At 35.3% G+C, this 26,487-nt stretch overlaps 1 long non-coding RNA gene across 1 annotated transcript in view; it reads right to left on the minus strand.

The window, feature by feature from the left end:
• Nucleotides 1-500: 500 nt before the first annotated feature.
• Nucleotides 501-26,487, minus strand: part of LOC122235056 — a 44,320-nt gene continuing 18,333 nt past the window's right edge. Inside the window, exons 3-4 of the long non-coding RNA XR_006213163.1 lie at nt 3,346-3,417; nt 501-588 (exon numbers count right to left, since the gene is read on the minus strand). This is a non-coding gene — a long non-coding RNA (uncharacterized LOC122235056). The remainder of the gene's footprint in view (nt 589-3,345; nt 3,418-26,487) is intronic.

Below are 26,487 nucleotides of genomic sequence, written 5' to 3' on the forward strand. Positions count from 1 at the left end.
TGGTCTGCTTAACTCTGATTTACCATGGTTCAAAACATCTTGAATTACTTTTGTATTTATTTTGTAATTTCATAAAACCCCTATGTTTCAGAGGTAGAAAGATAAGATTATTCGGTTACTATGGTAAATTACCTTCCCCTCTACTTTTTCAGTTCCTTGCCTAGAAAATGATAACATCTTTATAATAAAATTATTGAACTCTGATGATTCAATACAGTGAAAGTTTGGTCCATGATAATGATTACTTCATTAGTAAAGCAAATAATTTGTGGAGGACATGAATATTCCAAAGCATAAATGAAGGATAATAAATGAGCCAATTAAAGACTACTTTGCATACCCTGCTTTCTAATGAGAATGAAATAGTATTTTTAAAAAAATATTATTAAACATTTATGTTAATGCCTTGTAGAATGTTAATACTAAATTCATACTCATAATTACTGGAAAAATATGTTTAAAAGTTACTTTAGCAGGTCATCTAAAATTAAAAGTCTTTATTATATGGCATTTACGTTCATTACCAGAATATTAACGAAAGATAGAATGCACAGTGTCTAGTGGGTTATATCATAGAGCCTTCTAAATCTGAAAAAAAAAAAAAAGATAAATTGAATTAAAAACTCTGGCAATAACTACATACATTGCACTCTATTTTTAAATTGATAACTTATAGAATGTATATTTACCATTTAAACATGCTAATCTATAAATTAGAAAACTTAATCTCTCTGGGCGCCTGGGTGGCTTGGTCGGTTGGGCGTCCGACTTTGGTTCAGGTCATGATCTCACGGTCCGTGAGTTCGAGCCCCACGTCGGGCTCTGTGCTGACCGCTCAGAGCCTGGAGCCTGTTTCAGATTCTGTGTCTCCCTCTCTCTCTGCCCCTCCCCTGTTCATGCTCTGTCTCTCTCTGTCTCAAAAATAAATTAAAAAAAAAAGAAAGAAAACTTAATCTCTAATTGTTAAATATAAATAATTCATATAACATAGTTTTCAGAGAACTGAGCATCATAAACTGGGAGAAGAAAATACATTTATTACTTGTCTGTTATGTGCCAAGCTGCATGAGTCTTCACCCATATCGTTCATCTGTTCCCTGCTTTTTAAAACTTTATTACTCAAACAACTCTTACTGAACATCCATTGTGTGCCAGCCTGGGCTTAGGAGTTATGGTCTCTTCCTTGATAGAATGTATACAATTTCAGCCTCATTACAAATCTTCAAAAGAAGTATTTGTAGCTGATCAATGGGCAGAAGTTATCTTCCACTTCATTTTCTCAGCCTCCTTCATAACTAATATGTGCACACGCTGACACCAGACTTTGTGGAAATAGGATGTTCCTGGTAAATCTATGATCATAAAACAAAATCTATGCTTATGACTGATGAAGGCAGTGGAGACAGAAAGAGAAGGTGGCCATGGTATCTGAGAGGCAAGCTGAGACTGTCAGTCTCTGAGCCTGGTTCTCTGCTCTTCCCTGAGATCCTGTGAACCAAATATTACTATTATTATTATTATTATTATTATTTTAAGTTTATTTATTTATTTTGAGAAAGAGCACACACATGTGTGGGTGGGGAGGGGCAGAGAGATAGGGGGAGAGAGAATCCCAAGTAGGATCTACACTGTCAAGGCAGAGCCTGATGTAGGGCTTGAGTCCATGAACCCCAAGATCTTGACCCAAGCCAAAATCAAGAGTTGGTGCTTAACCGACTGAGTCATCCAGGCAGGTGCACACATTAGCTTTTAAATAAAGCCCCTCCCTTTTTTTTCTAAAATCAGCCAGAGTCAGTGTCTATTGCTTGCATCTAAGAATCTAAGTAATGTATTACTAATCTTATTTCACTGAGAAGGGGGAAAAGAAAAATTTAATAAGATCTGTTTGTCTGCAAAGCCCACGCTCTTTTTAACACATCATGCTGTAGAGACGGCTTCTCTTGCCAGCAAAGCTGCGTCTGGGTTCGGTTTTACAACCTGCTGGAAAATCACTCTTGGTTGATTATAGTCTGTATGCTCTTCTGCAGTGACACTCCTAAGAGGGGCAGGAATAGGCTTTATCATCTTAACTTAGGTTAGGTCTCTGATGCTGACACAGTCTTTCATTCGTTCATTGTAGTGAGAAGAACTATACAAAAAAAAATGGCTGTACAAATAAAGCTCAGAATTGGGAAGGGGCTGGCTGACTTGTGTATTTTCATTCTCAGGTCATTGTTTGGTCATCAAGTATAAAATAACAGTTCTACAGTAAAACCTGGTCACCTTCTATTAGGGAGGGCAAGGCTATTTGAAATGTTGCAGAGCTGGCAAGGAGGTTGTGGAAACATGACTCATTCCACACACTCCTGCTGTTACGTAGACAATGCTCTTAAGATTTATGTTTGTTTTGAAATTAATTAGCCCAATGTAAATGTTATGTGCTTTTGATTAATTGGTTTCACACAGGCAGACTCTGATATGCATGCATGATCTAATGCTGACCCAGAAATGAGACAATGGGCTTGTTCGAGGGGGTGGGCTGCTGGGTTGCAGGAGGCAGTGGGTAGAAGGTCTTTCATAAGAAGGCACGCCACCCTGTGTCTTCTCAGTTGTATCTGACAAAAACCTGAGTACGTTTTACAGTCTTAGAAGAGCAGTGAGTGTTTTACAACCCACACGGTAATTTCATGATCTATCATATTTCATGTTCGAATGCAATTGTGACTGTTTAAAATTTGTGTTGTTTTTTTCTTAACCTTCTCAAGGTGCATTTTGTGAAGTTCTGACGGCTGTTTATAAGGTTCTTTTTTTGTGTACCAGAGCCCTTCTTGAATAAATGCTTAGTTTTTCAGATTTCCTCCTTAGCTCTTTTCCCTCCCTAATAGACTTCTTGGCCTTTGGGGCAATGCAAGGTGTGTTTGTGGTGATGGGAGGTAGTAGAGGAGGTTTCATATTTGCATGAAAGTCCCAGAGTTGTTTTCTGGGTCCTTGTTGGGTTCTGCTTCTCCTTCTTGCCCTCTTAATCCTGCTTCCCAGAAGGAACCAGTCAAGGCCTGTCCTTCCTCCAGAGGACTGGTAAAAACCTTTGGGTGCCTTCTGTATCATATGATATAAGGGCAGCTGGCAGAAGTTCTAGAAAGATAAACTCAGGCCCTGCTTCTCCTCCATTGTACTATTTAATTATTTACTATGTGGTGGTCATATCCATGTGATTCTCTCCCACAGGACAAAATGGGAAACCAGACAAAAACCCTCTCACTTTTAGTTCTCCCCACATTCAGACAAATATGCCTCCCGCCCCAATCTGAGATTTTGGCTGAAAGTGGGGTGGAGGTCTTGACTCGTCCTCACCACTAAATATCTTACCGTGTCCGCAGTCTTCCAGAGTTAGAAGTCTTATTTCTCCTTCCCAAGATGACATTTGTCTTGTCACCTTCTCTGGACCATAAGAGTTGGTCAAATTGCAACAAAAGAAAGCAATTTATTTTAAGAGAAGTTCCACAAATCTTATGCTGTGTGTTTGCATGCATTTAGTTCTACTGAAATTGAGTAGGCACATAATATTTTTCTGCACCTCAAATTGGAATGTCATAACATATCTTGCACATTGTTCTCTTGGGGATGTATGTATACCTAAACACTTTAAAGAATTAAAGAAAAAGGAGACAGGAGTCCATAAGTTAAGCCATGGTTCCATGTGTTACTCTTTTCTACCCTACCTCATGTTCCTCAGAGGGGACCACTTTTTATCCTTTTACACAATTTCTGTTTATGCCATTTGGACGATTATACCACTAGATTACACAGTGTCATTGTGACGAGGGAAGATGTCCCCCTGCAGGGAACTTGTCTACTTCACCTGGAGGGGAACTTTGAGCAGAGTCCAGGGGTTACAGTCATTCTTCAGTTGCATCTGCTACACGCTGTCTGTATGCAGACTTATAACCATTTAATTCTTATGGAGAGCTCATTATATACTAAATGTATGGGTATGATGAAATTTACTATAGCACTTAAATTAAGCATGCCCAATCATTTGCAGATGTCTTAAAACGTGAAAACCACAACATTTATAATGAAGATTACATATATAGAGTAGGTATGTGTAACTGATAAATTGAACACATGATTCATGAGATGTGATCAAAGTTTTGTTTCCCAATGCCCCTTTTGACTTTATTCAGAGGGGAAGACTTTCCTCAGCTGCTCAGTGGAGTTATTAAAGTAACAAACTGTACCGGAGTCAATTGATGTCACCAAATAAGCCACAATTCAAAAATTAAAAGCATCAGGGTCAAGCTCTTAATTAACACTTCAGTTTTTTTTTATCAGATACGTGTCTGTCACCTTCTCACAAGTTTCTTTCTTACACTACTCTTCCAATGGATGTTCTCTACCCCATCAGTGATAAGGCATGGGGAGAGAAGAGAGGTAATGGAATACAAATATTGACTGGTGGTTTTGTGCCCTCTGGGCTTGGCATGGTTAAAGCCCACTCCTGTGGTTGGTTCCCCTGGCTCTTGTGAGAATGCTAAATGGGGGACCTCTTACTTACTGTGTCCTTGATTGAGAAGATTGTCTAGTCTGACTAGTGACTCGAACCTCCTCCTACAGTCTCCAGGGACTGCTTCCATCTCTAGCTTCTTGCTTCAGGATCTCTGCTCTTCTACAAGAGGACTCAAGGTGACCCTCACTTACAGCACATATGAAACACTCATGCATTCCTTACTCCAACAAACTCTGGGGATGCAGCCAACCTCAGTGATGAGGCAACTATCCTTGCTCTGCCACTAAAGTACTAAGTCAGCTGGTCTTCCATATTGTAGTTTTCTCTCCACATAGAACCTTCCAGCCCATTGCCAAATATTCCTCCATCTGTTTTCTCCACAGGCACCCTAGTTCACTATGCCTCCAATATCACAGGTCACAGAATAATCTCTCTTCAAAGTCCAGCTGAAATCTCTCCCCCACCAGAATTTGAAGAGAGGGGCTAGGTTCCAGTCTCCCTCCACCTTAAGGAATTGGCCTTCCAACATTATGTGGCACTCTTCAAAATTCCTCTTCACAAAACGATCTCTCCCACATCATATCTCTCCTCTCCACTCTGATCCCATTTTATGTTCTTCATCTGGCCATGGTGTCCAAAGAATCATGAACTAGGTTTGGCTGCTGTCTGCTATTTTATAAATTTCATCTGGTGTTTTACCTTTGTAAATTTATTTTTTATCTTTTTAAAATTTTAAAATAAATTATGTATAACACCTTGTCACATATTCTTTCATCAATCCTTTCTACAATGAATTGATGATAATTCACTAGCCTGCAGTTTTTAGATACAAGCCTTGATTCATCTCTTGTCTTATTTTCCTTTGTCTGCATTATTTAGGACTCTTTGCATTGTAACTAAAAGAAACCACATGAAAGTTGGCTTGTGCAACTGTTAATGATGATAATTCTTTCATGGAAGTGACAGGCAAGAATGCAGCTTTGCCTTAGAATGGATTTGAGCCAGGCACTAGAAGGTAATAGGGAGCCTAGGGAATATTCTCACTCTCTCTATATATATGATCACACATATTCTGAAATTCTTCTCATACTCTAAAAGTATAAAAATCACTGATTTTAGCTGTAATTTGAATTAGGCTGAATTCTCTATGATTGTTTCTGTTGAATTTCCATAAGGAATAAAATGATAGGCAATGAATTGATTAAGTATTGGGATAGAAGGAACACATGAAGCTAAGCCTTATTGTATATACTTTAAAAGGGATATAAGATAGTCATTTATAAAACACAGTAAAGCAGTGATTTTAGTTCTAAGTTGTCACAGTGAAAACCAACAATTCTTGTAATAATGTCTTTTGATTTTTTTCTTCTATAGAACAGTAACTAAGGTCATATGAGAAATGCCCATTTCCCAGACATAGGCATTTCTTCATCTACTTGAGTTCTGCTCAACTACCCTCTTACCAGTGAAGCCTTCTCTGACCACCCTATTTAAAATGACACTATTTACCCCTTGGCAGTCTATTTTTCCCTTCTCTGCTTTATTTTTCTTCACAACACTTACCACCTTTTAAAATACCATGTTTTAAAAATATTTGACATCAAAATATTTGCCCTACTTCCGTCTTAACTGGAGTATAATTTTTATGAGGGCTGAAGTTCAGCTCATTCCTAGTACCTAGAACAGTGCCTCAGGATATTTTGAATGGATAGTTGTTGAAGAACCAATATATGTTGAATACATCCAGAATGTGTGCCTTGACTGATACTGACTGAAGTATAATTGATCTACAATATTAATTTTAGGTGTACAATATAGTGATTTGACAATTCTATATATATGTAATTCTCATCATGAAAAGTGTAGTTACCACCTGTCTCCATACAAAATTATTACAATCTTAATAACACTCCTGTTCCTTCCATCCCCGTGACTTATTTCTTTTGTGACTGGAAGTTTGTACTTCCTAATTCCCTTCACATATTTTCCCCATCCTCCCACCCACCTCCCCTCTGTCAACTTTCAGTTTGTTCTCTGTATTTATAAGTCTATTTCTGTTTATTTTGCTTATTCTTTTGTTTTGCTTTTTAGATTCTACATGTGAGTAAAACCATATGATATTTGTCTTTCTCTGACTTACTACATTTAGCATAATACGCTCTAGGTACATCCACATGGTTACAAATAGCAAGATCTCACTCTTTTTATAGCTGAGTAATATTCCATTCTCTCTCTATACCACATCTTTATTTATCAATCAGTGAACACTTAGGTTGCTTCCATAATTTGGCCATTGTAAATAATACTGCAGTAAACATAGAGGTACACATATCTTTTCAAATTAATATTTTCATTTTCTTTGGGTGTAAATACCCAGCAGTGGAATTATTGGATCAGCAGTATTTCTCTCTTTAAGTTTTTGAGGGACGGAATTCCATACTGTTTTCTGTAGTGCCTGCACCATTTACATTCACACCAACAGTGCATGAGGGTTCCCTTTCCTTCATATCCTAACACCTGCTATTTCTGGTCTTTTTGATAATAATCATTCTGACAGTGTGAAATGGTATCTCATTGTGGTTTTGATTTGCATTTCCCTGATGATTAGTGATACTTAGAATATTTTCATGTGTCTGTTGGGCATTTGAGTATCTTTGGAAAAATGTTCAGGTCTTCTGCCTGTTTTTAATAGGGTTATTTGGGGATTTTTGGTTTTGAGTTGTATGAGTTCTTTATGTATTTTGGCTACTAACCTCTTATTGGATAAATGACCTCCAAATATCTTCTTCTGTTTAGTAGGTTGCCTGTCTTTTCTTTCTTTCTTTCTTTAAAAAATTTTTTTAATGTTTATTTTTTTCAGAGAGACAGAGAGACAGAGACAGACAGACAGTATGAGCGAGGGAGGGGCAGTGAGAGAGACACAGAATCCAAAGCAGTCTCCAGGCTCTGAGCTGTCAACAGACAGCCCGACATGGGGCTCAAACTCAAGAACCATGAGATCATGACCTGAGCCAAAGTCAGATGCTGAACTGACTGAGACACCTAGGCAATGCCCCCCCACCCCTGCTTTTTTATTCTGTGCAAAGGTTTTTAGTTTGATGCAGTCCCAATCACTTATTTTTGCTTTGTTTTTCTTTCCTGAGGAGACATATCCAGAAAAATTTGGTAGGGCTGATGTCCAAGAGATTACTGCCTATGTTTTCTTGTAGGACTTTTATGGCTTCAAGTCTCACATTTAAGTCTTTAATCCATTTTGAGTTTATTTTTGTGTATGGTGTAGGAAAGTCGTCCACTTTCATTCTTTTGCTTGTAGTTGTCTGCTTTTCTCAGCACCCTTTATCAATGAGAGTCTTTACCCCACTATATATTCTTGCCATGTGTGCCTCCATTTTAACCAATAATCTAAACAAATTTAAAGTAGATTTCTCTAAAATTTTAGAGTTATAAATTATTTGAAAACAAATTAAATCAGTAATTTGCTTAGTTATTATTATTATTTTATTGAGAGAAAGAGTGTGTGAACGGGGGAGAGGGACAGAGGGAGAAGAAGAGAGACTCTTAAGCAGGCTCCACACTCAGTGCGGAGACCAAAGTGGAACTCAGTCTCATGACTGTGAGATGATGCCCTGAGCTGAAATCAAGACTTGGACACTTAACCCACTGAGCCATCCAGGCACTCCTTCTTAGTTATTTTTTTACCACAGTACTTTACATTGTTTAAGATGAAATGGAGGTTATATCAAGGGGAATTATGAATGATATTACTTTTCTTATTATATATATTTTTTAATGTAGAATTTTTCCAGAAGAGCTTGAATCTTCATTTTCTGACCATGAAATAAAAGACATAACTATGTATTTTAGTGATTATTTTTAATGTTTGTAACAAATGGGCTATCTATTGTTATTAATTCAGTCATCTGGAATTTTAATTATATCTCATTAAGTTAATGTTTCTTTGCTATGTATTTACAGGGACAGAGAGTAAAATGGCTAAATTCAGAAAGCATCTGCACCCTAGGAGAATTCTGTACATATCCTAAAATATTATTGTAAGCAAAAGTAAGCTAGTTGGAATGAAAAAGAAATGGTACATTTAAACTTTTATCCCTTTTTACTTAATTCAGAACTTTTGTTGGTTTTATATCTAAATTGATATTTTGGCATGCATTTATTTTGTTTTTATCTGTGTTTAGTATTACTGAGAACACTTCTTAAGTTTTGCTCTTATTTTTATGATTTTCTTTTACTAAATTTTACTAAAGCAAGAGAATGTTTAAGATAACATAATAATTAATATGAAGCCCCTTTAGAAGGGATACTGAGGGAATTTATAAAAATTGTTTTAACAGTTTAATAGGATAGACATTGAAAAAATAGTTGATTTGTTCTAGTTGATACATTAAAGCTGAACTTATCTCTGTTTACTATATAGTGTGTTTTAGCTCTTTTATACATATTTTCTATGATCCACATCCCACTGAAATACCTGGAGGAATTTGTAGAATGTGGTATTTTAGCCATAGAATCTTCACAAATAGATGGCAGGAAGCAGAAAAGAAAAGAGCTTGGATATCTAAGTTAGATGAATGTGTTTAAGTCTGGATGCAGTAGCAAAAGTTAAGGAAGATTCTCTTGTGTTTATGGCTTTTGTATTATAGACCTAGAACAATAAAGAATTCATCCTAAAGCCATAAAAGCTTGCATTATACTAGTCAATCACAATTTCATATTATTATTATTGTGGGCTTAATTTTCCCAAACCTCAGTTTCCTCATCTGTAGAATGGGTGCTATTTTACACACACACACACACACACACACACACACACACACACACACACACACGTGTATATATATGTCAGTACATTGGGGGTAGAAGTTATATATTCTTCCCAAACCATGTGAATTAGACACTAATTCTGACTTGGTGGTATTGATTAGAGAGGTTTAGTGACCTAAGACCTCAACAGTAGTAAGTGATAAAGTCTGGTTAAGCCTGACACAGCTTCTAGTACTACAGCCTTCACATTATGCTCCACTGAAATCAGCACCTGGCATTCAGTAGATAGAGAAATAAAGAGCTGGAAATCATGAAAGACCAAGAGACAATGACAGTAAGGAGAGCAAATGAGAGAGAAGTTAAAGGTCAAGGTCTAAACATAAATACTTGTATAAATTTTTTCATTGAGTTATAATTGACATATAACATTAAATTTAGGTGTACAACATAATGATTCAATATTTGTATATTGTGAAATGATCATCACAATGAATTGAGTTAACATCCATCACCACACACAGTTAAAATTTTTTTTCTTGGGATGAGAACTTTTAAGATCTACTCTCTTAGCAACTTTCAAATATACAACACAGTATTATCAACTGTAGTCACCATGCTATTATTACATGGAAGTTTGTATCTTTGACCCATTTCACTTGTTTTGCTTACCTCCCCCTCCCCCGATCTTTGGCAACCAATAATCTGCTCTCTATATCTTTGAGGTCTGTGTTGTTGTTTTTATTTGTTTTAGATTCCACATGTAAGTTTAGATTCATATGCTCTTTGTCTGTCTTGTTTCACTCAGCATAATGCCCTCAAGGTCATCTATGTTGTTTTAAGTGGCAGGATTTCCTTCTTTTTTATGGCTGAATAATATTCCTGTGTGTGTGTGTGTGTGTGTGTGTGTGTGTGTGTGTGTGTGTGTGTACTGTAACTTCTTTATTCATTCATGGATGGACACTTAGGTTGCTTCCATGTCTTGGCTACTGTAAATAATGCTGCAGTGAACATAGGGGTGCAGATATCTTTGAGATCATGTTTTTGTTTCCTTTGGCTATATATACCCAGAAATGGAATTGCTAGATCACATGGTTGTTCAATTTTTAATTTTTTGCGAAATTTCCATACTCTTTTCCACAGTGGCTGCACCAATTTTCATTCCTACCAATAGTACACAAGAGTTCTTTTTTTTCTCTAAATCTTTGCCAACAGTTGTTATTTCTTGTCTTTTTGATACTGGCCATTCTGACTGGTGTGAGATAATATCTCATTGTGTTTTTGTTTGCATTTTCCTGATGATTAGTGATGTTGAAGACCTGATCATGTACCTGTTAGCCATCTGTATGTCTTGAGAAAACTGTCTATTCAGATTCTTTGTTCATTTTTCAAATTGGGTTGTTTTACTTCTATTGAATTGTAGGACTTATTTATATATTTTGGTTATTAACCCCTTATCCAATATGTGATTTGCAAATATTTTCTCCCATCAGTATACTATCTTTTTATTTTACTGGTTTCTTTTTACCGTGCAGAAACTTTTTGGTTTAATGCAGTTCCATTTGTTTATTTTTGCTTTTGTTGCCTTTGCTTTTGATGTCTAAAAATATTTTATTGATTTGAGTAAAAGTGGAGTGAATCCTAATCATGAAAGTGGAACTGTCATATATGCATTTCATTTATCCAAATTTGACTACTTATGTTCCATATACATATGTCATTTATCTATTACAGTATGGACTTTATATATTAACTAAGTCCTTTATTTGGTGCATACTAGAACAAAACAAAACAATTCAAATCCATGTTGGAAAAAGAGAGTGCACAAAATCACATAGTGTAGTATATGGTGATTTAATGGGTTATTGGGGGTAATTTTGACAACGTGGAGTTTTCTCCTTATGTACTTATTTTAAAGCATAAGCCATGTTAGAGGTCATTTTATTGTAGTGTTAATATAAGCGGTTTTTATGAGTTAGATTAAATTTTGCAGAATTCATAGATTTGTGCCAACATGCTACATTCTGCAAAAAGCTTTAACTAGTACAGAACTGGATGTTTTTTATGGTGATAGGCTTATAGGTCTATATTTCCTAGTTTATTCCTATTTATGTGGCTTGCACCTTATTCATGTATTACATTCACATGCACATAGAGGCATGGTTAAAAATGGTGGTTACTGCTCCACCCCAACCCCAGAAACTGCAATATACCTGAAACAGTTATACATTTATAATGAAAATAACACAATACCAGCTTGAAAGTGAATTGCCCTGGATGATTCATAAAGAAGATAAATCTACCCATAATAAGGCTTTGAAAGCCTTGAAAGAAATGTGCCATCAAAATGTTAATATGTTTTCACTTAAAAAGAAAAAAAAATTCTCTCTGGAAACTGGTTTACATAGGATTTGGAGTTAACATTCCAGTTTTTCAACTGATTGAAACCATTGGCTATTTTATTTACCAATGTTCTTTGGACTTATTACCATCTGCTGTTTATTGTTAGGGCATGCAAAATTCCTGGGATTGTATATCCTCCAGCAGATTTCTTTGTTATGGTCCATTTTTGTAGGCTGTTAGTTCAATTTTTCTTGGTAGCTCCAGTATTCCTTTTACTAAAATCTGTGCTTTGGTGTAGTTCTTCCATGACCTGAACAGCAAGTTTTTCTTTCCAAAAGAAATAACAAAGCATATGTAAATTGCAATACTTAACTTATTCTGACCCTGTTAACCACATTTAACTGTTTTTGCTTTCAATAACTAGATATGTTTTCCTTCTTCTTATTTTCATTTTTCCCTGAACTAAAACCATTGAACTTATTTTGTTACCTAAGGTATTGTTAAACAGTATTTGATTCCACCAGCCCATTAAATAAAGCTCTCTCTGATCTGTTGCTTTCTGTAATGGGTTGTGTACCCACCTCCCTGCCGCCCACCCCCCCAATCCCAATTCCCCCACAAGAAAAAAAAAACATGCATTGGAGTCTGAACTCTCAGTATTTCAGAATGTTACCTTATTTAGAGCAAGGGTCTTTTTAGAGGTAATCAAGTTAAAATGAGGTCATTTGAATGGGTGCTAATCCGATACGACTAGTGTCCTTATAAAGGGGGGATATTGGGAAACAGACAGAAACACAGGAGAATACCACGTGAAGATTAGAGTTCTGTTGACATTAGCCAAGATATTGCCAGAAACTAAAAGAAAAGCCTGCCACAGATTTTTCCTTAGCACCCCCAGAGGGAGCTTGACTCTGCTGATACCTTGGTCTCAGATTTCCAGCCTCCAGAACAGTGAAACAATAAATTTCCAAGAAGTCACTCAGCATGTGGCCATTTGCTATAGCAGCCCTAGCAAATGCATACACTTAACTCACTAATCTTGTTGATCATTCTATTTCTTCATGTTACCTTCTGTGTTTCCAAAGTTTCCCGATTCTTTGCCTTTTTTCATTGCTATTCCTTTATGTTGGGCTGCCCTTCTCTCACACTCATATATTCAAAATTTACCTTTCATTGAAGGTCTCATTGCTCAGATGCCAAGTTGTTTGTGAAAATTACACTAACAATAAACTTCTTTTAAAACTAAGGGTATCCCCCCCCCCCACCATCCCATTTTGAGATCATTAGTTACATTCCAAAGGGCTAGCAGGTGATGGTCTTTCTTTTACCATAGTAGATGTCTAGGGCTGTGTATTCTGGGAAGGTTTGTTAGACGAGTTATTGGAAGGAATCATGAGATATCCACATGTAAACTGATAGGCACAGGTGCAGTGCTCTGGGGCAGGTGGTGAGAAGTCCACATTTATGGGAAAGATGAGTGGTACGTGGGAAAATTCTCCCCGTTTAACCCAAGCTCAGTTAGTTTCTGGGCATTTCTCCAATGGCCCTAGGAAAATTTTTTCTTGATTCCACTTAGCCTGGCTCTGCCCAGGCAGCAAAACCGCTGCAAAAATGTTCTCCTGTATTTCATTCCGGTTCATTTTCTTTTAATACTTAGACTTTAATATGAAATTTATTTGGAGTGCAGTGTGACCTAATTTTTTCTATAAGTCAATTGTTTCTTTTACCACATATTTAAATCCTATATTAGCCAGAAGCATTATCGTCTATTGATTGACTTTGGGGCTAATTTCATTTTAACTCATAATAAATTTGAATATTGTGCAAATATTTGATTGCCTTTTTGTTTGTAAAACACATGTTAACAAGACGTTTACTGTTCCACACAAATTGAAATTCATCTTTATCTTTGAGTTTAACAATTTTATTATAGAAAAATGATAGCTTTCTAGTATTTGGCATTTAATGTGAATTTTCATTCTTTAGCAAAGTTTTATGATTTTATTTACACTTAAAATCTTTCTTTTTGAGGTCATTTATAATTCTCTTTATTTTTCCTCCGTTAAATTAGGGGAATGAATATTCACTCGGGAATATTTCATTTTTATTCAGATTCTTCACTGAAGTAACCTTTTAATTTTAGTAAGTTTTCAGTCCATTTTTTTGAGATTTCTAAGAATTGCTGAGGTAAAAATGGCTTTTCTTTTTTATATTTTGATTCGTCTGTGTTTTCTGATTTGTTTCTTACTGTAATTGGTTAGAACTTCTAAAATCAAGAAATAATAATGACCAGAGTCAGCATCCTTAATGATTTCTATTTGAATGGAAATTTCTTTTACCTCTCACATCAAGGAAGAATGGGTGTAAGGTTCTCATCAAGAGTCTTTTCAGTGTCTCCTGAGATGATTATGCCATTTTTCTTATGCAGTTTATTGTTTTGATGTCTTAGAAGATTTAATAAACTTTAAATCTTAAAAAAATTTTTTTAAATGTATATTCATTTTTGAGAGACAGAGAGAGAGAATGAGCAGGGAAGGGGCAGAGAGAGGGAGACACACAATCTGAAGCAGGCTCCAGGCTCTGAGCTGTCAGCACAGAGCCCGACACAGGGCTCAGACCCATCAGCCGTGAGATCCTGACCTGAGCTGAAGTGGGATGCTTAACCCAGGTGCCCCACAAAATTTTTTTTCTTATGACGAGAACTTTTAAATTTATTCTCTTAGCAACTTTAAAATATACAAGACAGTAGTATTATTAACTTTAGTCACCATGCTGTACAGTACATCCCAGGCTTATATATTTTATAACTGGAAGTTTGTACCTTTCCACTTTCTTTTCCCATTTCACCCACCTCCGTGCCCTGCCTCTGGTAACCCCCAATCTGTTCCCTGTATCTATAAACTTGCTTTCTCTCTTTCTCTCTTTACATTCCACTTAAACTTTCATTATATTCCACATATCAGTGAGATCATATGGTATTTGTCTTTTTGTATCTGACTTATCTCACTAAGCATATCCTGAAGGGTCCTTCCATATTGTTAAAAGTGTTAGAATTGTTAATATTTTAACTGGGTAATATTCCATTGTGTATACATGAAAAAAACATTTTATCCATTCATCTGTGGATGAACACTTAGGTTATTTCCATGTTTGGGGCTATTTGTAAATAATATTATAATGAGCATGGGGGTGAGGATATCTCTTCAAGTGAGTGTTTTTCATTTCCTTTGGATGAATACCCAAAAGTGGAATTGCTGGATCATATGGTGGTTCTAGTTTTAACTTTTTGAGGAAACCCTATACTCTTTTCTACAGTGGCTGCACCGATTTTCATTCCCATTTGCAGTGGATGAGGGTGCCCTTTTCTCCACATCCTTGTCAACACTTATTATTTCTTATCTTTCTGATAATAGCCATTCTAATAGGTATGAGGTGATATCTCATTGTGATTTTGATTTTTATTTCTCTGATGACTAGTGATGTTGAGCGCCTTTTCATGTACCTGCTGACCATCTGTATGTCTTCTTTGAAAAAGGTCTGCTCAGATCCTTGGCACATATTTTAATCAGATTGTTGTTTTTTTTTTTTTTTTACTATTGAGTTGAATGAGTTTTTATATAATTTGGATATTAACACTTTATCGGATATAGGATGTGCAGATATTATCTCCCACTTGATAGGTTGCTCTTTCTTTCATTGATGATTTCTTTTGCAGGGCAGAAGTTTTTTAATTTGATATATCCCCGTTTCTTAATTTTGCTTTTGTTGCCCTTCTGTTGTCAAATACAAAAAAAAAAAAAAATACTGCTAAGATCAATGCCAGGATACCTGCTGCTTATGTTTTCTTCTAGGAGTTTTATGGTTTCAGGTCTTATGTTCAAGTCTTTACCTCATTTTGAGTTAATTTTTGTATATGGTCTAAGATAGTGGTCCTGTTTCATTCTTTAGCATGTGACTATCCAATTTTCCTAACACGACTTCTTAAAGAAACTGCCCGTTCCTCATTGTATATTCTTGGCTCCTTTGTCCTAAATTAATTGACCATATATTCATGGGTTTATTTCTGGGCTCTGTATTCTGTTCATGTATCTGTATTTATGCCAGTACCAAAGTGTTTTGATTATTATAGCTTTATAATACATTCAAAATGAGGAAGTGCAATACATCTGGATTTGTTCTTTTTTTCTAGGTGATTTTCACTATTTGGAATCTTTTGTGGTTCCATACAAATATTAGAATTATTTGCTTAATTTCTGTGAAAAATGCCATTGGAATTTTGATAGGAATTGCATTGAATCTGTAAATTGGTTTCAATAGTATGGACATTTTAACCATATTAATTCTTCCAACCCATGAGCACAAAATATCTTTCTATTTATTTGTGTCTTCTTCAATTTCTTTCATCAAGGTCTTGCAGATTTCATTGTACAGGTCTTTCACCATCCTGGTTCAGTTTCTTCCTAGGTATTTTCTTCTTCTGTTGCAACTATAAATGGGATTATGGTCTTAATTTCTCTTTCTCATAGTTTATCAGTGTGAAGAAATGCAACAAATTTTTGTATATTGATTTTGTATCCTGAAACTTTACTGAATGTATTTATTTACTAGTCCTAACAGTGTTTTTGGTAGAGTTTTGGGGTTTCTATATATAATATCATGTCATCTGCAAATAATGACAGCTTTAATTCTTTCTTTCCAACTTGGATGGAAATTTCATTTTCTTGCCTAATCATGTTGAGTAAAAGTGGTAAGAATGGGCATCCTTGTCTTCTTACTGATCTTAGATGAAAAACTTTCAACTTTTTATCATTGAGAATAATGTTAGCTGTGGGCCTTTCATATGTTGAGGTATGTTCCTCTATTCCCACTTTGTTGAGAGTTTCTAAAAATCATAGATGTTGAATTTTGTCAAATGCTTTTCTTGCATTTATTGAGATGATTGTATGATTTTTATCCTTCATTTTGTTAACATGGTGTATTACATTGATGGATTTGTGTACGTTGAATCATCTTAGAATCCCTGGAATAAATGCCACTTGATTGTAGTATATGATTGTTTCAGCATATTGTCATACTTGGTTTGCTAATATTTTGTAGAGGATTTTTGTATTTATATTCATTAAGAATATTGTCTGTGATTTTTCTTACGGTATTCTTATTCTTGTCTGGTTTTGGTATTAGAGTAAGGCTGTCCTTGTTAAATGAGTTTGGAAGTGTCTCTCCTCTTGTTTTGAAAGTGTTTGAGAAAGACTTGTATTAAGTCATCATTAAAGGATTGGTAGAATTCACCAATGGATTCTATAACAGTGAAGTTGTATAGTCCAGAAGTTTGGTCCTGGACTTTGATTTGTTGGAAATTTTTTACTAGTGATTCAAATCTTTTCACTAGTAATCAGCGTGTTCAGTTTTTCTATTTCTACATGATTCAGTCTTGGTTGGTTGTATCTTTCTAGGAATTTAGCCATTTCTTCTAGAATGTCTAATTTGTTGGTGTATAATTGTTCATAGTAGTCTGTTATGGTTCTGTTTGCTTCTGTAGGATCCGTTGTCATGTCACCTCCTCCATTTCTGATTTTATTTGAATCCTCCCTTTTTTTTCTTGGTAAATCTAGCTAAAGGTTTGTCAATTTTGTTTATCTTTTTGAAAAAGCATCTTAGTATCCTGGATCTTTTCTATTATTTTTCTCTTTATTTCATTTATTTCCTTTGATCTTGTTATTTCCTTTCTTTACTAGCTTTGGGCTTCATTTCTTCTTCTTTTTCTAATTCCTTGAAGTATAAACTTAGGTTGTTTGAGACTGTTTCTTTTTTGTTTGTTTCTTTCTTTCTTGATGTAGTCTTTTCACTATGAAATTCATGCAGCTGCTTTTGCTGCATCCCATAAGCTTTGGTATGTTGTCCAGTAGTATGTTGTTTAATCGTCACATATTTGTGAAAATATTTTACTTGTATTCTTGTAATTCATTTCTAATTTCATACCATTATGGTCAGATAGATGCTTAATAGGATTTCAGTCTTTTAAAATGAAGACTTGTTTTGTAGCCTAACATAAGCTTGATACATGCTTGAGAAGAATGTGCATTCTGTTGCTTTGGGATGGAATGTTCTGTATATGTCTATTAAGTCCATCTGAACCAACATGTATGTCATTTAAGGCTAATGTTTCTTTATTGATGTTCTGTCTGATCTATATACATTGGTGAAATGAGGTATTACAATTCCTACTATTATTATATTGCTGTCTATTTCTTCCTATAGGTCTGTTAACATTTGCTCTCTGTATTGAAGTGTTTCTATGTCAGGTACATAAATATTTGTAAATGTTATATCCTCTTGTTGGATTTACCCCTTTATCAATAGGTAATGACCTTCTTTGTGTTTTATTATAGTCTATCTGAAAGTCTAATTCATCTGATAAAGCCCCAGCTTGCTTTTGGTTTTCCCAAAGAAATATTCCTTTTGCTGGGAATATTTTTTCCCATCCCTTCAATTTCAGTCTGTGTGTGTCCTACATCTGAAGTGTGTCTCTTAGGCAGCATATAGATGGGTCTTGTTTTTATCCATTCAGCCACTCTATGTCCTTTGATTGCAGAATTTAGCTCATTTACATTTTGTAATTATTGATAGGTATGTACTTAATGCCATTTTGGTAATTGATTTTTGGTTGTTTTGTAGTTCTTCTGTTTTTTCTCCTGGTCTTTTCCTTATGATTTGATGATGTACTGTAGTGGTATGCTTAGATTCTTCTCTCTGTCTTTTGTGTATCTACAGTAAATTTTTGACTTGTGGTTATCACGAGGCTTATATAAAACAACTTACATTTATAACAGTCAATTTTAAGATGACAGCAGATTAAGTTTGAATGCATTCTAAGCTCTACATAATTACCTCCCGCTACATATTATATTTTTGATGTCACTATTTATAACTTTTTATCTGGTGTATCCATTAACATATTATTGTAGTTATAGTTACTTTTTCTACTTTTTTCTTTTAACCTTCATATTAGTTTTCCTAATTAGTTTCAATCCACCACCTTTTACAACTGGAACGTATTCTGAATTTTACTATATGTATTACCTTTATCACTGAGATTTACACTTTCATAAGTTTTCCAGTTACTAATTAGTGGTCTTTAATTCCAGCTTAAAGAAATCATTTTAACATTTATGTAAGACTGGTTTATGATAACAAACTCTTTTAGCTTTTGCTTTTCTGGAAAATTATCTCCTTCAATTCTTTATGACAACTGTTATTCTTTATTTCTATAAATACTTAGATGTATGTCTTTTTATGTTCCATTTCCTTTAAATAGTTAATAAAATTTGGGATACAAAATTACTTGGTACTAGAAGTCATTCTATACCTTTTGATATATGGTATTTTTATTACTCTATAATTGTCCACAGCTATTGTTAATTTAGATGTTCTCTTTGTTATTATGAATAGATAACTGATTTTTAGTTTCTGTGGTTGGGATATGTTTTGTTTTAGATTGTGTGTTTTAATGTTTAAACTTTTTACATTATGGAGAATTACAGATTTTAAGTTTTTTGTTTAAATTAAGAAGGTGGCATCCTCTAATATGTGACTATAGGACTCTGATTTTATCCCAAAGACTATGTCGGGATTACTGAGCAGATTTTCTACTCTAAGTCATAAGGACCGGAGAATTTTGAAATCACTTTGGTTTATGAATCTAAACAAAGTTCTGTTTCAATCTTCATGATTATCTTAAGTGATTAAATAGTATTTTCCCATTTAAAAATAAAAAAAATAAGGTTAGAAGGTGATCAATTTCAGTTCAATGTCCCTGGACAAAATATGAAAATGTTTCTTTCCTTTGCAGGATAGGAAGTTAGTTATATCTCTTCATTTAACTTTAAGTAAAAATGTCTTCTTTCTTCTTTTATGTTTGTGTACTTGCTCTGTCAGAAATGGAAAGTTAAAATCTCCCACTACCATGTTTTCAGAGATTTCTATTTGTGCCTTTTGTTTGTGTTTCTGTATGTGTTCGAATGTCTGTTTGAACCTCAGAGAAAAAAAGATATGAATCACATACCTCAATACACAGTGTAGAATTATTGATGGTCCTGCAATGCCCTTTTTGTTTTGATTCATATATTTATATGTTTAAGCCTCATTCTTTATTTTTCCTGCCCCCCACTCCCCAACACACATTCAACACACATTTCTAGCTGGTTTGACAGATGCCTTTTGTTTCGTATATAAGCTTGTGAAATATATGTTGTATAAGATGCATATGTTATTTATTTTCATAAATGATACAGTACCCTATAACTTCACCTATTTCTCTTTTTTTTCTCACAAAGTACTATGCTGATATGACTATCAGTTTGTCATGTTGCTTTTAAAATCTGCTTGGTTCTCCATACTAGTATGTATATATCCATCACATTTACCCATTTATTCTCTCAATAATGAGAGATTACCTTCAACTCCCTACAGCAAATCTGAATAAATTTGCTTATATACATCCCTTAATACACTTTTTTGGTATATAAAAGCAAGAGAAGGATTTTCAGGGGGAAAAAAGATATTAATATACTTAATTAAACTAGGTGGTATCAGATCTCTCAGAAGGGTTGCAATTTACATTTTTATCAGCAAGTTGTGAAGATTCCTATGTCTCTTATCCAGCCAGCATTTGGCATTATTCAGCTTTCTAAATTTTGACCATCTGAAAGGTATAAAAATAACATCTCATTTAAATTGCACTTCGAGGGGCATCTGGATGGCTCAGTCAGTTAAGCGTCCAACTTTGGCTCAGGTCGTGATCTCACAGTTCGTGAGTTCAAGCCCCATGTAGGACTCTGTGCTGACAGCTCAGAGCCTGGAGCCTGCTTCACATTCTGTGTCTCCCTCTTTCTCTGCCCTTCCCCTGCTCATGCCTGTCTCTCTTTCTGTCTCTCAAAAATAAATAAACATTAAAAAAATAAAAATAAATAAATTTGCACTTCAGATTCTTAGTTTGAGTATGTATTCAATAGTGAGGACTTCTAAATTTCATTTTCTATATTTTGCTTGCTTTCAGTCTTTGCGTATTTGGTATTGCTATTCTTCCACTGTGTTGTTTGTTTGCAAAGTTTCCTTTACAGTCTGAGCCAGGGGTCAGCAAAGTTTGGTCGGCAGGTCAGATTTGACATGTTGCCTGTTCTCATACAGCCAAAGGGCTAAAAATGATGTTTATATTTTTAAATGATGCAGGGAAAATGAAGAGAAGAATAATATTGAGGGACACATGAATATGATATAAAATCAAATTTTAGTGTTCATAAATAAAGTTGTATTGAACATAGTTGCAAATATTTATATATTATGTATTGCTGGCTTTATGTTACAATGGCAGAACTGAGTAGTTCAAACAAGAACATATGACACACAAAGCCTAATATATTTATTAGCTGTCCTTTTACAGAAAAACTTTTCTGACTTCTGGTTTAAAAGAGAGTTTCTGATTGATTTCAGACATTGTAAATTCCATCTCTCAATCTATACTCATTAATTTTACCCTTATATTCTCTAATCAGTAGCCACTATTTTGATATATCAAATTGATTTTAAAATGATTTTTTTGTCTGATACTTTGTGCCTTTCAGGTTATGTTTAAATATTTCATTTCCACTTCTATTCACAAAGATTTTTTTTACATAATTTTACATATATATAGGTGTTTTATGAAATGTGTTTCTATCTTTGCAAACAAATGAATGAACTAAATTTTAATTTTTCTTCAGAGTAAAACCAACTTTGGCAAAACCATCTAGTAAACAACCTGTCCTTTCCCTTTAGTACATAAATATGTAGTGCTATCATTCTCTATGTTAAGTTTTTACATGTTCATGGGTCTCTCTCCAAACTTTTGATTCATCAGCCATTTGTCTATTTATTGTTTATTGTAATAATTTAAAGAGCAAGCATTGATCTCTGCTTTTTGAATATGTCAGTTTAGTTATTTGTACCCTTCTATTTTGCCCATGTGAATATTGAACCACGTATCCTTAATACTCCAAATGGATTTTTTTTGTTTCAGTTTGAGTTAATAGATAAAATTGGTAAAAACTGACATTTTTGTAATTTTTTAATATCCCACTTTAGTTAACATAGTTATATTAGTATCAGGCATACAATATAGTAATTCAACAATTCTATACATTACTCAGTGGTCTTTATGATATGTGTACTTTTTGATCCTTTTCACTTGTTTCACTCGTTTCACTCATGACCCCTTTCACCTCCACTATAACCATCAGTTTGTTCTCTAAATTTTAGTGAGTTAACATATAGAGTAATGTTGGTTTCAAGAGTAGAATTTGTGATTCATCACTTACATAGAACACTCAGTGCTCATCACAAGTGCCCTCCTTAATACCCCTCACCCATTAATCCCATTTCCCACCCACCTTTCCTCCAGCAATGCTCAATTTGTTCTCTCTAGTTAAGAGTCGCTTACGGTTTGCCTCCTTCCCTCTCTTTTCCCTTCTCATATATTCATCTGTTTTGTTCTTAAATACTGCATAGGAATGAAATCATATGATATTTATCTTTCTCTGATTTATTTCTCTTAGCATAATATACTCTACATCTTTCAACATTGCAAATGGCAAGATTTCATTCTTTTTTATGGCTGAGTAATATTCCATTGCATATATATATTTATATGCCACTTTTTTTCCAATATGTGAAATTTATTGTCAAATTGGTTTCAATACAACACCCAGTGCTCATCCCAAAAGGTGCCCTCCTCAATACCCATCACCCACCCTCCCCTCCCTCCCACCCCCCATCAACCCTCAGTTTGTTCTCAGTTTTTAACAGTCTCTTATGCTTTGACTCTCTCCCACTCTAACCTCTTTTTTTTTTCTTCCCTTCCCCTCCCCCATGGGTTTCTGTTAAGTTTCTCAGGATCCACATAAGAGTGAAACCATATGTTTCTGTCTTTCTCTGTATGGTTTACTTCACTTAGCATCACACTCTCCAGTCCCATCCACGTTGCTATAAAGAGCCATATTTCATTCTTTCTCATTGCCACATAGTACTCCATTGTGTATATAAACCACAATTTCTTTATCCATTCAACAGTTGATGGACATTTAGGCTCTTTCCATAATTTGGCTATTGTTGAGAGTGCTGCTATAAACATTGGGGTGCAAGTGCCCCTATGCATCAGTACTCCTGTATCCCTTGGGTAAATTCCTAGCAGTGCTACTGCTGGGTCATAGGGTAGATCTATTTTTAATTTTTTGAGGAAACTCCACACTGTTTTCCAGAGTGGCTGCACCAATTTGCATTCCCACCAACAGTGCAAGAGGGTTCCCGTTTTTCCACATCCTCTCCAGCATCTATAGTCTCCTGATTTGTTCATTTTGGCCACTCTGACTGGCGTGAGGTGATATCTGAGTGTGGTTTTGATTTGTATTTCCCTGATGAGCAACGTTGAGCATCTTTTCATGTGCCTGTTGGCCATCCGGATGTCTTCTTTAGAGAAGTGTCTATTCATATTTTCTGCCCATTTCTTCACTGGGTTATTTGTTTTTCGGGTGCGGAGTTTGGTGAGCTCTTTATAGATTTTGGATCCTAGCCCTTTGTCTGATATGTCATTTGCAAATATCTTTTCCCATTCTGTTGGTTGCCTTTTAGTTTTGTTGGTTGTTTCCTTTGCTGTGCAGAAGCTTTTTATCTTCATAAGGTCCCAGTAGTTCATTTTTGCTTTTAATTCCCTTTGGGGATGTGTCGAGTAAGAGATTGCTATGGCTGAGGTCAGAGAGGTCTTTTCCTGCTTTCTCCTCTAGGGTTTTGATGGTTTCCTGTCTCACATTCAGGTCCTTTATCCATTTTGAGTTTATTTTTGTGAATGGTGTGAGAAAGTGGTCTAGTTTCAACCTTCTGCATGTTGCTGTCCAGTTCTCCCAGCACCATTTGTTAAAGAGACTCTTTTTTCCATTGGATGTTCTTCCTGCTTTGTCAAAGATGAGTTGGCCATACGTTTGTGGGTCTAGTTCTGGGGTTTCTATTCTATTCCATTGGTCTATGTGTCTGTTTTTGTGCCAATACCATGCTGTCTTGATGATTACAGCTTTGTAGTAGAGGCTAAAGTCTGGGATTGTGATGCCTCCTGCTTTGGTCTTCTTCTTCAAAATTACCTTGGCTATTCGGGGCTTTTTGTGGTTCCATATGAATTTTAGGATTGCTTGTTCTAGTTTCAAGAAGAATGCTGGTGCAATTTTGATTGGGATTGCATTGAATGTGTAGATAGCTTTGGGTAGTATTGACATTTTGACAATATTCTTCCAATCCATGAGCATGGAATGTTTTTCCATTTCTTTATATCTTCTTCAATTTCATTCATAAGCTTTCTATAGTTTTCAACATACATATCTTTTACATCTTTGGTTAGATTTATGCTTCTTGGTGCAATTGTGAATGGGATCACTTTCTTTATTTGTCTTTCTGTTGCTTCATTGTTAGTATTTAAGAATGCAACTGATTTCTGTACATTGATTTTGTATCCTGCAACTTTGCTGAATTCATGTATCAGTTCTAGCAGACTTTTGGTGGACTCTATCGGATTTTCCATGTATAATATCATGTCATCTGCAAAAAGCGAAAGCTTGACTTCATCTTTGCCAATTTTGATGCCTTTGATTTCCTTTTGTTGTCTGATTGCTGATGCTAGAACTTCCAACACTATGTTAAACAACAGCAGTGAGAGTGGACATCCCTGTCGTGTTCCTGATCTCAGGGAAAAAGCTCTCAGTTTTTCCTCATTGAGGATGATGTTAGCTGTGGGCTTTTCATAAATGGCTTTTATGTTGTTTAAGTATGTTCCTTCTATCCCAACTTTCTCGAGGGTTTTTATTAAGAAATTTTGCTGAATTTTGTCAAATGCCTTTTCTGCATCGATTGACAGGATCATATGGTTCTTATCTTTTCTTTTATTAATGTGATGTATCACGTTGATTGATTTGCGAATGTTGAACCAGCCCTGCATCCCAGGAATGAATCCCACTTGATCATGGTGAATAATTCTTTTTATAAGCTGTTGAATTCGATTTGCTAGTATATTATTGAGAATTTTTGCATCCATATTCATCAGGGATATTGGCCTGTAGTTCTCTTTTTTTAATGGGTCTCTGTCTGGTTTAGGAATCAAAGTAATACTGGCTTCATAGAATGAGTCTGGAAGTTTTCCTTCCCTTTCTATTTTTGGAATAGCTTGAGAAGGATAGGTATTATTTCTGCTTTAAACGTCTGGTAGAACTCCCCTGGGAAGCCATCTGGTCCTGGACTCTTATTTGTTGGGAGATTTTTGATAACCGATTCAATTTCTTCGCTGGTTATGGGTCTGTTCAAGCTTTCTATTTCCTCCTGATTGAGTTTTGGAAGTGTGTGGTGTTTAGGAATTTGTCCATTTCTTCCAGGTTGTCCAGTTTGTTGGCATATAATTTTTCATAGTATTCCCTGATAATTGCTTGTATCTCTGAGGGATTGGTTGTAATAATTCCATTTTCATTCATGATTTTATCTATTTGGGTCATCTCCCTTTTCTTTTTGAGAAGCCTGGCTAGAGGTTTATCAATTTTGTTTATTTTTTCAAAAAACCAACTCTTGGTTTCGTTGATCTGCTCTACAGTTTTTTTAGATTCTATATTGTTTATTTCTGCTCTGATCTTTATTATTTCTCTTCTTCTGTTGGGTTTAGGCTGTCTTTGCTGTTCTGTTTCTATTTCCTTTAGGTGTGCTGTTAGATTTTGTATTTGGGATTTTTCTTGTTTCTTGAGATTGGCCTGGATTGCAATGTATTTTCCTCTCAGGACTGCCTTCGCTGCATCCCAAAGCGTTTGGATTGTTGTATTTTCATTTTCGTTTGTTTCCATATATTTTTTAAATTTCTTCTCTAATTGCCTGGTTGACCCACTCCTTCTTTAGTAGGGTGTTCTTTAACCTCCATGCTTTTGGAGATTTTCCAGACTTTTTCCTGTGGTTGATTTCAAGCTTCATAGCATTGTGGTCTGAAAGTATGCATGGTATGATTTCAATTCTTGTAAACTTATGAAAGGCTGTTTTGTGACCCAGTATGTGATCTATCTTAGAGAATGTTCCATGTGCACTCGAGAAGTATATTCTGTTGCTTTGGGATGCAGAGTTCTAAATATATCTGTCAAGTCCATCTGATCCAATGTATCATTCAGGGCCCTTGTTTCTTTATTGACCATGGGTCTAGATGATCTATCCATTTCTGTAAGTGGGGTGTTAAAGTCCCCTGCAATGACCACATTCTTGTCAATAAGGTTGCTTATGTTTGTGAGTAATTGTTTTATATATTTGGGGGCTCCCATATTCGGCGCATAGACATTTATAATTGTTAGCTCTTCCTGATGGATAGACCCTGTAATTATTATATAATGCCCTTCTTCATCTCTTGTTACAGCCTTTAATTTAAAGTCTAGTTTGTCTGATATAAGTATGGCTATTCCAGCTTTCTTTTGACTTCCAGTAGCATGATAAATAGTTCTCCATCCCCTCACTCTCAATCTGAAGGTGTCCTCAGGTCTAAAATGAGTCTTGTAGCCAGCAAATAGATGGGTCTTGTTTTTTTATCCATTCTGATACCCTTTGTCTTTTGGTTGGCACATTTAGTCCATTTACATTCAGTGTTATTATAGAAAGATATGGGTTTAGAGTCATTGTGATATCCGTATGTTTTATGCTCGTAGCGACGTCTCTGGTACTTTGTCTCACAGGATCCCCCTTAGGATCTCTTGTAAGCCTGGGTTTGTGGTGACGAATTCCTTCAGTTTTTGTTTGGAAAGACCTTTATCTCTCCTATTCTAAATGACAGACTTGCTGGATAAAGG

The sequence above is a fragment of the Panthera tigris genome, chromosome F2 (genome assembly GCF_018350195.1).
Source record: "Panthera tigris isolate Pti1 chromosome F2, P.tigris_Pti1_mat1.1, whole genome shotgun sequence".
NCBI lineage: Eukaryota > Metazoa > Chordata > Mammalia > Carnivora > Felidae > Panthera > Panthera tigris.